We start from the raw sequence: 11909 nt of genomic DNA on the forward strand, positions 1-11909 counted from the left end.
CATAGTGTGGTGCTTAACCCTTGCACCACCAGGGAGGCCCCTATTTATTTTTTATCATTCCAGTGTTCTCCTTTTTTTTCAAGTGTCTGTTAACAACCATTTCTCTGTTGTTTATTCTTTTGGTGAGAGTTATTTATCTACTTGGTCAGTTTTGTAAATATTTCCTCCCAGTTTTTGCCTTTTTACTTTTCTATACATATTTTGATGAGTTTATCAATTTGATATAGGTTAATAATTTTTTAAATGTGCCTTATTTAAGAACTCTTTCCCTACCTTGAAATCAGCAGTGTATCTTAGGTTTTCAAAAATCTATTAAAGTTTTTCCCTTTATTTCAGTCACTAAAATCCTTGAAATACTTTTTTTTCATGGGTGAAGTAGAGATTGAAGTTTTTATTATATCTTCCATATGAATAACTGATTGCTCCATAACCATTTACTGAATATCTATCCTTATCTACTCTTTTCTATCATAGAAATCTATAAATGCGTGGGTCTGTTCTAGATATTTTCCAATTCTCTAAATAAGTCTTTCTATATACAACAATATCCTATCTTAATTTTTAAAAAAGAATTTATTTATTTTTACATAGAAGAACTGGGGTGCAAGCCAGAAGTGCAGGAGGTGAGAGGATTCACCAGAGATAGAATAGGGAGCAGAACAGGCAGATCTACTGAAATACACTGCTGAGTGGAGCAGCGGGCGAGACAGGAGAGGTCTGCTGTCTTATGTGGGTTGCTCCCTGGCCAGGGATCGAACTTGTGCTACAGTGGCTGGTGATAGCTTGATAATGCTGTGCCACCAGGGAGGCCGCTATCTTTAAATTTTATTTTTATTTTTATTTTTTTTAAAGATTTGTTTATTTATGCATACAAGAGCTGGGGTACAGGCGAGAGATGTGGGGGCTGAGAGGATTCACCAGAGATAGAGTGGGGAGCAGAACAGGCAGACTGACTGAAATACACTGCTGAGGGGAGCAGCGGGCGAGACAGGAGAGGTCTGCTGCGCCATGTGGGTTGCTCCCTGGCTGGCCGGGAGTCAAACTCGCGCTGCAAAGACTGTGGATTGCTTCACAGTGTGGTGTTTAACCCCTTGTGCCGCCAGGGAGGCCTAAATTTCATTTTTAACTAATAGTAGTTTGGTTATAAAAATACAGTTGAGCTTTGTTCACTGATAACAATTTTGCTATTCTATTTATTCTTTCTAATAATTTGTAGTTTCTATTGGTGTTTTTTTCTAAAGACAGCCTTATATTTGGAAATAAAATTTTTATATATTTCTTTTACTTGTACTGATTGCATGAGCTAGACCTCAAAAAAAAAAAAAAAAAAATCAAACTTAAACCAGGATAGCAGCTTCTTTGTTGACTGTAAAGGAAATTCTTCTAATAACTCACCATTAAGTGTGATATTTACTTTGGATTTTTGTAAATATCCTTTTTCAAGTTAAGGAAATTTGTTTCTATTTCTAGTTTGCTAAGTTTTTAAAGAGAGTACTTATTAATGTTGAATTTCTAAAGAGCTTTGTGTGTGTCTACTTATATCATGTTGTGATTTATCTCACTTATGTTATGATGAATAGCAAACAAATACATAATTTAATCCAACATGGGATTTCTTGATTAAACTAAGTTTGGTCATATGATGTTCTTTCTTTATAATTGTTGGATTAGATTTGTTAACATTTCATTTGGGAAATTCGCATCTAGTTTCATATGTTTTATTGGCTAGTGATTTTCCTTTTTATTGTCTTTTTTGTTTCACTTTGATATCAAAACTACAATTTCCTCCTCAAATGAGTATGGATGTCATTCTCTCCTTAAGGTTCTCTGCATGGGTTTGAATTATCTGCAGACCACCTACATAATGGTGGTCCCTCTGTATTGGCTGGGCACCATCTAGGTTTATGTAAATACCTTCTATGAAGTTTGCACAATGACGAAATTGCTGAAAGATGCCTTTCTCAGAATAAGTCCTATGGTTAAGTGATGCATAGCTGAATATAGACCACATATTCTTTATTCACTCATGTGTGCACAGACACTTAGCTTGTTCCCATCTCTTGGCTAGTGTAAATAATGCCGCAATAACAGGAATGCAGATAGCTTTTCAAGATAGTGATTTTCTTTCCTTCAGATATCTATCCAGAAGTGGAATTTTCCATTTTTTCAAGGAACCTCCATACTGTTTTCCATAGTGGCTGCCCCAACAGTCTTTCTGCTGATATAATAAGCTAGCCAGTGATTTGGAAAATAGGTAAAATAATAGTCAGTTTAGCAAAATATAAACTCCAGGGTTTATTAGGGTTAGTTTCATTAATTCCTCCCTCCATTTGTGATACCTACTGAGGCCACCATGTGCTGGGCTCTGGATCTCTATCTTGTCCTTGGGAATTCCATGTCCTATTTGGAAGGGAAGCAAACTTGGGTTATCGTCTCCTAATATGACTCTTAGTAAGTCTAGATTATTTCTTCTTTTAGTGAAATATCAAAAACAAACAAAAACTCATCAGAAACCCTTGGAGGAAAATTTGAATAGTATTGCTACTTCTAGGCGGTTTATTCTTGGTGGCCATGATTCTTATTTCCTGTATTTTAGGTCCCTTTACTTCCCAGGTTTCTTTTCTGTCTCCTGGTCCATGTGTACCACTGGTTTCCATCCTCACCTCTCTCCCTGGGAATTTTTATCTAATCTCACTCACTGCCCCCAACTCCCGCCCCCCAGCATGTATGTCTCCAGTCCTTAACCCTGCCTCCACTTCCTGCCTTAACTGACCCCTGCCTCTCCACTGAGGACACCATTTGCCCTTGATCTTTGCTGGTGAGTCTGTGAAGTTCAATGAGCCCAGGGATGGAGGCAGAAGCTGTCTCTTCTGCTTTCCCACTCTACTTCTGGGGCCTATCAGCCTCTCTGCAGCCCCCCACTCCTTACCACCCCATTGCTCTTCATTTCCAACACTAGGTAGGGAGTGGGTACTTTTTCATGCATGTGTCTCTTAACTCATCTTCCCAAACCACCTTGCAGGAAGGTCATTCTTACCCCTACAGATATAAAAACATTGGGAGATCAGAGACATGAAATTTTGCCCAAGATCTTGCCTGCGGATGCAAACTCAGGTCCGCTCCCAGTGGTGGTTCTTTCTTCTATTCTGCTGCCATGGAAGATTTTCTTATTGCTGCTGCTCAATGACCCCAGACAAGTCACTGGTCTTCTGGACCATAGCTCCTTCATCTGAAAGCTGGATAGATTCATATCTACCTTCCCTTGTTAAAGGATTGTTGGGTGTTTCAAAGCTGCCATAAAGCTTTTTTCTTTCCAAGAAGACATGTGAACTTGGAAAGGCGGGCTGCAGGGTCCAACACTGAACCTCATATGTAGTCTCTGTCCAAACCTCAGTAGACCTCAGAGCAGAACCCTAGTGAGGGTTGTCTGTGCATGCCTGGGTCCTGGGAGGCAGTTCCTGGGAGGCAGAGAGCTGAGGTGGGAGAGAATGGAGCATTGGAGGCACTGCAAGGACTTTTATGGCTGGACCATAAAGAGGGGGATAGTGGTGGGGGAGGGGTGAGCATTGAGGTTGACAGGCAAGCAGAGCCTGTCATGAGCCAGGCTAGATAGCTTGGCTTCTTGTTCAAGGACAAAGGGAAGGCAGTGAGACATTTTATTTATTTATTAAAGATTTATTTTATCTATACATACAGGATCTGGGGTATAGGCCTGAGGTGTGGGAGTTGAGAGGATTCATCAGAGACAGAGTGGGGAGCAGAACAGGCAGATCTGCTGAAATACACTGCTGAGGGGAGCAATGGGTGTCACAGGAGAGGTCTGCTGTGTTATGTGGGTAGCTCCCTAGCCAGGGATTGAACTCTTGCTGCTGTGGATGCTGATCACTTCATAGTGCTGAGACTTAACCCCTTGAGCCACCAGGGAGGCCCAGTGAAGGCATTTTAAGCAATGATAGTGATGATGACAGCAGTAATAATACTGCTGCTAGCTGCTAATAATTACTCAGTGCAACTTTCTTCCTTAACTCATACTGCATGCAACAACAGCTGCAAGAGGGCAGAAATTACTCTTCCTCTCTTTTTATAGATGAGGAAGCTTAGGTTCAGAGGGATTAAGTAGCTTACTCAGGACCACACAGGTGGTCTACTGCTGACCCAGACTTCAAAGCCAGGCTGTCTGGCTCCCGGGGCCACTGCTTAACCGTAACTTTCTCCTTAACTGTTATTGCTGAAGTGTTAGCTTGCTCACTTTTTCAGTTTGCCTTTATGGAAGATAATTCAGTGTGAAGGATAAAAGGAAGAGACTACAGAATAATCAGAGGCCCTGTTCTAGGTAAAAGATATAGTGGGTTCCTAAACCAACTATGGAGTTTAAGAAATCTGAAAGGCATTAAGACACCAGGATGAAGAGTACACTGATGCCTTCATCCAGCAGGTGCTGTTCAAGCACCTAAATGTGCCAGGCCCAGAAATGGCCAGCCCTTAGCTGGGGGTAAGTGGGAGGGTAATCTGGATGGATTGGGGCCTGTGAGTGAGACAGGAGTCCAGAGTGACTCCACCATATGAGGAGCCCTCAGATGATGAGCTGTAGAGTAAATGAGTTAAATCGGGTTTTTTTTCCCACCCTCCTGCCAGTAGCTTCCGTGACCGGCCCCTGTGGTCTTGCTGTCCTCCCGTGATCATGGACCCTGGGTCCAGGGAGCATGGGTGTGCGCATGTGTAGGTGCACACAGCTGGGCCTGGAAGAGAGGCATACAAGGGTGGTGTCCCTCTGGAGGGTGAGGGGCTTAAGTTGCTGTCTCCCTGCCGGCTGGTTTCCCTTGTTCAATATTAAAGACCTGCAAAAATGATCCCGAGGGCTGCAAAACTCTCTTTTAGGCTGTGAGAACCAGCAGTGAACCTACCTGGCCGGGGTGGTTGCAGGAGGGCGCTTCCTGAAAGTGAAAGTACAGCCCACACCACTGCCAGGGGCAGAAGGATTTGAAGGGGCATTACTTGGAGGTTCTGGAAGCCTTCAACCCCTGCTACAGGTGGGAGGTGTTAGCTGCAGGTGGGAAGTGGAAACGTGGTCTGCTGGGTCCCCACCCTGATGTGAAGGGACTCCCTCTTGGCTCAGGATGAGGTTTTACCTTGGCTTTGATTCCTCATTAATTATCCTCCAAGTTTAATTCTGTAAGTGCCAGTAATGACTAGGAGTTAATTTCTCTCTCTCTCCTGCCTGCCTCACTTCTTCAAAAATTTTTTTTTTCTTTAATGGGCCATCCAAGCCTGTTTGGAATGTTTACTGAAGGAGGATAGTTAGAGATGTAAATAAATGAATTTACCTTGTCAAAAGGATCTGGAGATAGAATTAAGGTGAGAGGAGTAATTTACAGGTGAATAATTACTTGGAAACCTCAGCAGGGAGACTCTGGGGTTCTCTAATTATTTATCTTCTCTCAATTTTCTCTTCTTTGAACTGCTAGCATGGGGGTGTACGGGGGTGGCATGGGGAGCAGGAGATGTTATTTTGGATTTCCCCTCTCAGTTGTGAAATATTTGGGGTGGGGGGTGCTCGACCAGGATGTCGATTTGGCCAATTGCCCTTTGTGATTTGCAGGGCGCTTCCACACTCATTTCATCCTTGGATTTTCTCATGTGCCCTCTGAGGTGGATGGTATCATTAGCCCCATTGACAGATGGAGAAACTGAGGTTCCTCTGGGGGAGTGTCCTGCTCATAGGCTACAGGATGAATCCAAGGTGTGTTGAGGATCTCCAGGCTTCTGACTCTCCTTGGCCCTCTGGCTGCCCACAGGGCTAACAAAAAACAGGAAACAGTCCAAGGGTGTTCTCATCTGCCTAGCTGCTTTCTACCTTTCCCAGGTGACTCTTCTTTCTCCCAAACACCCCAGGATGGCTGGGTCTCTCCTCAAGCCCAAAAGCTCTCCAACAACCTGCTCCGTCTTCCCTGTTGGCGGGCGGCCGCGCCCCTTCCTTACGCGACTCATTTTCCATTTTAAGATTTCCTGTTTGAACTAAAGGGCAAAGATCTCAGCAGTATCAGCCTGGAGCCGGGCTTCTGTGTGTATAAAGGGGAGCTCAGCCCCTGCCCTCTGTTTGTCCACTAGTCTTATCGACAGAGCCCAAGTCCCAAGTTCAGAGGTTCCAGTTCCTTCCCGATTTGCTGGGTAAAGTCCGGCTCTTCCGTGCGGGTGGGCAGGGCGGGCGGCCAGCCTGGAGCCAGCAGTCATTTACAGCTGGGGCTGTGCTTCCGTCCTGACCTGCGAGCCTCTGGCTGTAGCAGACAGGCAGACAGATGACTGGGCACAGGCACTTAGAAGTGCCTTCTCTCCTTCCCTTTCTCCCCTTTGCCCTCTGTCTTGGGCTGACTCATCTGGTGCCCCACTGGCCTGGGCACCCTTGTGTCTCTGTGTGCAGGGCCAGCCAAGTCGTGCTCCCTGCAGCCTCCTTGAAACCAGAGATCTTTTGGGGCCACTCTGGCCCTCATGTTGGCACACACACTCATGATCACCCACGTATTCACACACAACCACACGCTTCCAGTTAATGCCAGGACTGTTGCTGAGATCTTTCCCAGAGAGAGGCACTTAACTGGTGCCACTTTTATGGGGGATAATAAGAACTATTGCCTGGAGAACAGCTTGCTGGTTCCAAGGTCCTTTCATCTGCTAGTCTCATCTGATCTACAGGACAATCGGGAGTCATGGAGATAGTTATCAGCTCTATTTTACAGATGTGCAAATGGAGTTCAGAATCAATGGCTTCATTTAATCAACCTTTCATTCAACATAGTTAATGGGGAGCTCCCAGCTATGAGGTGGTGGGAATTTAGAGGCGACTTAGACCCCATCCCTCGTAAGGTTGCTCAGAAAGTTAGAGAAAAAAACAGTGATTGCAAGGGAGGGCACAGAATGCCAGAAGCAGCACCCTGGGGGACTGAGCTGGGAGCAAGGGTGTGGGGTAGGCGCTCAGGAAATACTTCCACAAGGTCTGTCCAAGATCCTTGCAAAGCACAAGGAGACCTAAAGAAGGGTCGTGGCTCTTGATGGTATCTGCGAGACATTCTCTGTCTACCAGAATCCCGGCACACATTATACACACACAAGGGGCCTTTCGTAGGTCCCACAGACTATCCTATGAAACATCAGCCCCTTGAGAGGAGGGACTTCACCTGTTTTGTGAGATGCTAATTATCTCCAGGACCCAAAATGGAGCCTGGCTCAAGGCACTCAATAAATATTTGCTGTGGAATGAATACACACACACACACACACACACACACACACACACACAATGCATGCATGCCACTTTGTATCTCAGAACTGTTGAATCCACAAGCTGCAGGAAGCTTCCGGAATAATACAGATTGCTAGCTGGGAGCAGATCCAGAGCCTTGGAGACCTGACTCTGAGTCCTGTTTGCTTCCCCCAAAGACCAAGGAACTAGGGGTATATGTTGGAGCACTGAAGCTCTTTATATCTTCCAACTGGTGTGACCTTGTGCTTGTGTACTACAGCCTAAGAAGTTCCTGCTGGCTGTTCCAGGAGCCCTTTTCCTGCTCTAACGTTGGGCGAGTGTTGGAATGGGCCAGAGGCACTAGGCAGAAATTTCTCTGAGCTGAAGAAACTCCTCTTTCCAGCCTCAGAAGGCAGACAGGAGTCCCTGTGCCAACCCTTGTGGCCAGAAAGGTGCCTGGTCCGTGGTCACAGCTGCCAGCTCCCTGGGCTCTGCACTGCTGTAGGGTAAGGTAAAAAGTATCAGGCTTTTCTGCCCTCCCACCATTAGGATAGATGAGGGAACCCTGTGGTCCTGAATGCATGCCTGATGGCGGGCACCTGAAGTGGGTACACCTGGGCTGAGAGCCCGAGTTTATAAGGGTGGCGTCGCGGGGACGCCAGCAGAAGCCAAGAGTGAACGGAAGCCGAGTGAAGAAGAGAAGCAGAGAGAAGGCCGGAGAGCCCAGATAGAGTGAGGATTTGCTGGGGGCTGGGAAGACTGCCAGCCTCCCGGCCCGCAGCACCCCTGCTTGCCATATGCCTGGTAAATCTAAATAAGAGACCTGCAAAAGCCACTGAGGGCTCCAGGGCTCCTCCTTTACCTGGTCTGCTGGATCAGAAAACCTGCTCAGTGCCCTGTTCCTGTCGTACAACTGCCTGTCCTGCTGCCTGCTGGGATGAATGGGGGTGTGGGTTACCCACCCACCTGTGTGGGTCTGCCCTCTGTGAGCCCGCTGGGCCTCCCCATTCTCTTCACCAGAATGAGATGCCTGGGGTGTCAGGGGCCTGCGCATGATGGGGTATCCCTGGGGGCCTAGCCTCTGGCTATCTTAGAGGCCCATAGCCTGTGCCAGTCCCAGGCTGGTCTCCCTTCTGCCTTCTCTGGTGGCTGTTGATATATGGCATGGTCTGCAGGGGGACTTCAGTTGAGGCTCAGAGACTGTGAATTGCTGGGGAAGATCTGGAGCGCTAACTAGGGCTTCCTGCAGCCAGCATTCTCCCTGGGAGGGAGCACTTCATGGGGAGAAAAGAGGCGCCATCTCTCTGCTCCCAGCCAGCCTGTCCCACTTGGAGTCTTTCCCAGCAGCGTCACTTTCCCTGTTCTGTCATTCATCTTCCTCTTACCCTCATATTGTACTTTTCTATCCCCTCCCTCTGGCTCAGTGGGACTTGAACTTAGAAAGAATAGGGAGCCTTGAGCAGCCTCTGCAGCGCCAGTTTGATCACCAGCCACTGGCGAGGGTCCCACAAAAAAAAAAAAAAAAAAAAAAAAGGAAGAATAGTGAGCCTTGAAATCTCAGTCCAGCTACTAAGCAGTAGCATGACTTGAGCCTCAGGTTTTTCATCTAGAAAATAATTATTTCTTCCCAGGCTCGTTATGGAGATTGTATGAGATGATAATGTATGGAAACCTCCAGGCAGGTAAAAGCAGTGAATTAGACCATAGAATTAGACCTGTGCTAGGCACTGTTCTGAGCAGTCCATGATCCAGGGAGGCAGGTACTATTCAGCCCCATTTTATAGGTAGGTTAAGTTGAGGCCCAAGGTCAGACAGGTGGCAGGAAGCTGAGCTGGGACTGTGAATGCAGCAGCCTGACTCTGAGCCAGTATCCTTCTACCTTGTGGGGATAGTTGCTTGTTGAGCACTGGTTAGGTTCTGTGGCTCCTGGCTGATTCAGGAGCTGCTTGCCATTGCATTGAGGAGGCTTATGGTTGGGATCTTTATTCCCCCCAATCCTTCTTACTCTCTCTCCCTTGGTCCCATATGCCCTCCTGTGTATCTTGGGCTAGATCTGGGCTCTGTTTTCTCAGATCTGCACCCAGGGGTGGAGGCAAGCACCTTAGGTCAAAGTTTCACTAAGAAGTCTAAATTGAAGTTTGTATGTGTTATTTTGGGGATCTGCCCTTTAAAAGAAGGACAGAGTGATTTGATTTAACAGACATTAGCAAGGCAGACCTGAGGCTGACCTCCATTCAGCTCACAGCCAGAGGTTTTATTTTATTTTTTTTAAACTCTTTTTTCTTTTTTTAAGATTTATTTATTTGTACAAGCACTGGGTACAGTCAGAAGCACGGGAGGGTGAGAGAATTCACCAGAACCAGAGCGGGGAGCAGAGCAGGCAGAAGGACCGAAGTACACTGCTGAGGGGAGCAGCGGGCGGCAGGAGAGGTCTGCGCGCCATGTGGGACCCTCCTACGGTAGCGGGGTGGGGGTGGGGGGGGTTGGCGGCCGAGGAGCAGCTGGGGAGCGAACCAGTGCTGCAGAGGCCGCGGGCAGCTTCGCAACCCAGCAGTCAACCGCTGCGCCAGCCACCGGGGAGGCCCACAGCCAGAGGTTTTAACAACAGGGTCCTGGCTACCCACACAACCACCCTCAAGGCTGAGTCTACTTGGAGTAATGGGGGGGGGGGTCTCAGCCCTTAGGGGCCCATTAGCAGGGAACTGGGAAATCAAGTTCACAGAAAAGAGGAGTAAAGGGTAGGGCCTCAACCGGCACTTCTGACTCCTGATGGGGTACTTTCTTTGATTCTTTTCTCCCTTTTATATTTTGTCTTCATATTTAAAGCTTCAGGAGAGAGTTGATGCTCAGTGAGCCTCTATGACTGTAATTCCACGTGTGAGGATGGAAGTCCTCGGAAGAGGCCAATTGCTTATTCCGAGGAAGAGCCCAGGGCAGGAAAGGGCTGGAAGCTTGCAGCAGGAGTTGAAGTGACTTGCCCACAGGCACACAGCCTGCTCTTTCTCCAGGCAGGAGCACCCCTTCTTGCCCACTAGCTGAGGGCTCTGGAAAGGCAAGGAATTTGAGAGACCGACCGGGGCAGCAGAGTAGAAGCACTCCTTCTAGGGGCCTGGAGCCTTGGGTTTGCAACCAGCTCCACCGTGGGCTGGTGTGTGGTCTGCGAGGGGGACTCTTCCTGTGTCTTGTGTGTTCCAGTTGCACAGATGCCCTTTCCACTGACCACTTGCCTCCAGCCTAGGGGTGGGTAATCCATTTAGCCAGCCATTCCCACGCCCTTGCCCTGGAGACCAGAGTGTGAGTAGTCCTGGGCTGGGGGAGAGAAGATCTCCCTTTTCTCTTTCCTCAATCACTTCTTCCGCGAGTCCGGTAAGAGTCCCTAACAAGGGGTGCAGTTTTCCTTTCCTGACTTGAAAGAGGCAAAGAAAGGCAGGGGTAAGGGTGTGGGTGCTTTACCAGGACAGACATGAGATAAGAATCAGGGACCTCAGTTCTAAGGCAATTTTTGTTGTCTGTCACATGCTCAATGCAATACAAGGGAGAAAGAAAGATATTCAATGTGTAATTGGACCTCAGAAATGACCAAATGTGACAAAAAAATAGGTGTGTTTTAGCATCAGGGAAATATATTTACTTAGAAATGAAAATTGATTGCCTTTAACTTATGATAAGATAATATGTGCCTCTGAGTCATTGTCATGCATTTGTGTTCATAAACCTCCCTCATTAAGTAGTAAGGGTACATATTTTATCTTAATTCATTTTTTATAGGGCCGTGAATTCCTGCATTTATCTACCTTTGTTTTTCTGTGTGGACATAAGACTGCCTGGCTTCCCTGAGGTGAGATAATTTATTATCTAATAACAATTTCCCTGGAATCCTGTCTAGGGCTGCAGTGCGTTGTAGCTTCTCTTCTTTCTGCCTGATTGTCACTTTGAATGATTCATGTCATCTGTCTGCCTCAGTTTCCTCCTCTGCACCATGAAATGAGCATATTCCAGCTCTCACAGGATGGTTGTGAGGTTCTGTGAGCTACATCTACACAGCTCTATGTGACTCTCAGGGTCAAGTCCTACAGCCACTGACATTAAGGGAGCAAACAGGTCCAGCCCACCTCTGGGTAGCCCCACTGATGCCTCCAGGCAGTCTCCCAGGCTTCAGTATGGAGCTGTTGCCAGCTCCTCTGTACCTGACCCTACAGGTTCCCTGGAAAACTCAGATCATCTCTTCTGGATCTGTTCTGCAGGGGGAATTCCAGGACAAGATGGACACTTTGGTGACTGCTGGGGCACTCCATTGGACATCAGAGCTTCCTTTAAACTCCTGAGATGTCAGGGCATGGGCCAGGTAGCACTCATTGTACACTCTATGTTCTAAGCACTAAGAAGCTTTATACATTCATCAGTTCAATCCATCCTTATGAAAATCCCATAATGCAGGTGTCATTGCTTCATTTTATAATTGAGGGATCTCATAATACATGGTTGTAAAGATCATAGGCTCTGGAGCCAGACTTCTGGGATCTAAATTCATACTCTTAACTATTGGACACTTGATTTCAATTATCTGAACCTCAGTTTGTCCTCCTATAAAATGGGAATAATGAGTAGCATGCTGTACCCATGCCAGACTTCATGGGTGAGGGTGAGAATTCAATTAGCTGTTGAGTGATGT

At 46.9% G+C, this 11909-nt stretch overlaps 1 long non-coding RNA gene across 1 annotated transcript in view; it reads left to right on the forward strand.

Moving 5' to 3' along the window:
• Positions 1-11668, forward strand: part of LOC119231000 (uncharacterized) — a 74749-nt gene extending 63081 nt beyond the window's left edge. Inside the window, exons 6-7 of the long non-coding RNA XR_005121845.2 lie at positions 11006-11075; positions 11482-11668. This is a non-coding gene — a long non-coding RNA (uncharacterized LOC119231000). The remainder of the gene's footprint in view (positions 1-11005; positions 11076-11481) is intronic.
• The last annotated feature ends 241 nt before the right edge of the window (positions 11669-11909 follow it).

This window comes from Talpa occidentalis, unplaced genomic scaffold (assembly GCF_014898055.3).
Source record: "Talpa occidentalis isolate TD23 unplaced genomic scaffold, MPIMG_talOcc4v2.1 talOcc4.7, whole genome shotgun sequence".
Classification (NCBI taxonomy): Eukaryota; Metazoa; Chordata; class Mammalia; order Eulipotyphla; family Talpidae; genus Talpa; species Talpa occidentalis.